This window comes from Pteronotus mesoamericanus, unplaced genomic scaffold (assembly GCF_021234165.1).
Source record: "Pteronotus mesoamericanus isolate MK-2021 breed Mesoamerican mustached bat unplaced genomic scaffold, CSHL_Meso_final contig_50, whole genome shotgun sequence".
NCBI classification, from domain to species: Eukaryota; Metazoa; Chordata; class Mammalia; order Chiroptera; family Mormoopidae; genus Pteronotus; species Pteronotus mesoamericanus.
Genome location: NW_026555186.1, coordinates 45,185,359 through 45,189,079, shown reverse-complemented (window position 1 = coordinate 45,189,079; position 3,721 = coordinate 45,185,359). Strand labels below are relative to the sequence as shown.

The window sequence follows — 3,721 nt, the reverse complement described above, 5'->3', positions numbered from 1 at the left end:
CTATACAAAAATTAATACAACAAAGAGTTGGTTCTTTGATAAGATTAATAAAATTGACAAATCCCTGGCTATACTAAGGAAAAAAGGGAAAAGTGTCATATAAACCAAATCAGAAATGAAAGAGGAAAGGTTACCACAGACATCACAGATATACAAATGATCATATTGGGATACTATGAAAGACTATACACCACCAAATTCAATAGCCTAGTAGAAATGAGTAAGTTCCTAGAAATGTATAACCTTCTTGGACTGAAGAATTAGAAAATCTAAATAGATGATCAACAGTGAGAAAATTGAAACAACTATCAAAAACTGAAAGCAGGAACTCCTACCCTTCATGACAGCATGGATGGAACTGGAGAGCATTATGCTAAGCGAAATAAGCCAGGGGGCGAAAGACAAATACCATATGATCTCACCTATAAGTGGAACCTAATCAACAAAACAAGCAAGCAAAATAGAACCAAAGACATGGAAATAAAGAACAAACTGACAGTGACTAAAAGGGAGGTGGGAGGGGGAAAATGGGAAAGAAAGAGAAGGGTGAAGCCAAGGAACAAGAAGGGTGGGGGCAGGGGAGGATTGAATGTGGGAAGGGAGGTGGGCAAGACAGGGGAGAGCAGTGTAGGGAAAATAGGGACAACTGGAATTGAACAATAAAAAATATTGTTTTAAAAACCTCCCCAAAAAATAAAAGTCCCAGACCAGATGGCTTTGCTAGTGAATTCTATCAAACATTCAAAGAAGTTATATATTATATATATAATCATTCTGTGGCATGTTTAATAAACTGACAACAGAGAAAATTAGTTGAAGGAAAGCAGAGGAACGTCTTTTAAGTATTAGAAAGAAGGGGCTTAATAATCATCTGGCATCCACTCCATATTGTACCTATAGTTAGGTACATGACTAGGTTAGGTACAGTTAGTACATGACTAGGTTAGGTACATGACTGGGTTAGGTATAGTTAGGTAGAAATGTACATGGTGGGAACTCCAGGGATCTTCCTGATTCTTCTGTTAAGGTCCCAGTCACCTGTGGCCACAATGTAGCACTTGTGCTGAGTTACTGTCTGTACTAAGCAGTCATCTGCATAGGTTCCTTTGTGCCTGCTTGGTAATCATTCAAATCTGAGATCCTTGGCAAGACTTAGAGCCACTCGAAACTTCTGCCACAATTTCTCAATTTCAGACATTACACAGTCATTTATACAAGAGAGACACTTGGCATAGGGACAGACCATCATTGACTGCACTAAGGCCAGTTTAGCCTTAATAGAAAAGTTGATAAAGTTGGTATCAACCAGGATGTGGTAAAGTGGGCCCAGTTGTGTGTTATATTGGTAGAATAAACAGGAAGGGTATTGGGGGGCTTCTCTTTCCTTGAGTGACCTAGAATTTTTCTTTTCTTTCTTTTTAGGTTTTAATCTATCCTTTTCTTTAAGCCTCCCATCTCTCAGACTAAACATTCACTTTATGGTTGCATATTTCCCTGTTTGTTTCTGCTTCCCCATGTTCACCTTGCACTCTTTCCTAGTATGTTTTATGAGGCCAACACAACCTTAATACCAAGACCTGGCAAGGATAACACTGAAAAAGAAAACTACAGACCAATTTCTCTGATGAATACAGATGCACAAATTCTAAACAAAATACTAGCAAATCTAATAGACCAATACATTAAAAAAAATACATAACAACCAAGCGGGGTTCATTCCAGGAGTACAATGGTTTAAGACATGCAAACCAACCAAGTTAATACAGACCATTAGCACAATAAAGGATAAAAATCATATGATCTCATCGATAGATGCAGAAAAACATTTGATAAAATATAACATCCATTTAGGATTAAAACACTCAATAAATTGGGCATAGAAGGAAAGTACCTCAACATAATAAAGGCCATCTATGACAATCTTTTAGCCAATATTACACTAAATGGTGAAAAATTAAAGCTTTGTCTCTAAAATAGAAATAAGACAAGAATGCCCATTCTCACCACTCTTATTCAATACAGTACTGGAAGTCCTAACCAGAATAATTAGGCAACAGAAAGAAATAAAAGGCATCCAAATTGAGAATTAAGAAGTAAAAGTGTTAGTTTATGCAGAAAACTATTTGTACATACAGAAACCTCTAAAGACCCTACCAAAAACTATTAGAAACAATAAACAAATACAGGAAAGTTGCAGTATACAAAATAAACGTACAAAAATCTACTACATTCCTATATACTAACAATGAAATTTCAGAAAAAGAAATTTTTTTTAAAACTCTCTTTGCAATTTCAACAAAAAGAATAAAATACCTAGGAATAAACTTAACAAAAGACATGAAGGACCTATATAGTGAAAATTACAAAGCATTATTAAAACAGTGAAAAAGACACAATCATATGGATAGATATTCCATGTTCATGGATTAGAAGGCTCAACATAGTTAAAATGTCCATATTACCCACTGCAATATACAGATTTAATGCAATGCCCAGTGTCATTTTTACAGAAATAGAATGTAAAATTATCAGATATGTATGGAACAACAAAAGACCCTGATTAACCAAAGCAACCCTGAGAAAAAAGAATGAAGTCATACTCCCTGACTTCAAATGGTTACTACAGGGCAGCAATAATCAAAACAGCATGGTATGGGCAGAAAGACACACAGACCAATCAAACAGAATTGAGAACCCAGAAATAAAACCACATGTATCTGGACAAAAATAATTTTTGACAAAGAAGCCAAAAAAGATACAATGAAGAAAAGGAAGCTTCTTCAATAAATGATGCTAGGAGAACTGGATAGCCACATGCGAAAGAATAAAACTAAACTACAGTTTATCCCCATATACAAAATAATTCAAAATGAATCAAAAACCTAAATATAAAATCTGAAACAATAAATTACATAGAACAAAACATAGTTACTAAACTCATGAACCTCGGTCTTAACAGATTTTATTAATTTGACCCCAAAGGCAAGGGAAGTAAAGGCAAAAATAAATGAAGGGGGCTAGATAAAATGAAAAAACTTCTGTAAGCAAAAGAAATGACCAACAAAACAAAAAGACAACCAACTGAATGGGAGATGATATATGCAAAAACAGCTCTGACAAGGGGTTAATATCCAAAATTACAAAATATATAAAGAACTCATACAACTCAACACCAAACAAACAAGCGATCCAATTGAAAAATGGGCAGAGGACATGAACAGGCACTTCTCCTGAGAAGACATATATGAAAAGATGCTCAACTTCACTAGCTATTGAGGAAATGTAAATCAAAACTACAATGAGATACTATTTCACACCTGTTAAAATGGTTGTTATCAATAAGATAAATAATACCAAGTGTTGGAGAGGTTGTGGAGAAAAAGGAACTCTCATTCACTGCTGGTAGAAATGTAAACTGGTACAGCCACTCTGGAAACCAGTATAGCAGTTCCTCAAAAAATTAAGAAGAATTACCATATGACCCAGCAATCTTTCTTCTGGTTATCTACCCAAAAAACTTGAAAACATTTATTCACGAAGATATATGCACCCCTATGTTCATTGCAGCACAGTGGCCAAGACTCGGAAACCCGTGTCCTCCAACAGATGATTGTATAAAGAAAGTGTGGCACACTCGAGGCCTGTCTGAAAAAGGTCCAGCCATTGTTACGAGCCATAACGAGAATGGTTTGCACCACATCGATGTAACCTGGCAGTGAAG

At 35.6% G+C, this 3,721-nt stretch overlaps 1 pseudogene; it reads right to left on the bottom strand.

Annotated features, from left to right (window-relative positions):
• Positions 1-845: 845 nt before the first annotated feature.
• Positions 846-1,516, bottom strand: LOC129074486 (rRNA-processing protein FCF1 homolog; annotated as a pseudogene).
• Positions 1,517-3,721: the final 2,205 nt, after the last annotated feature.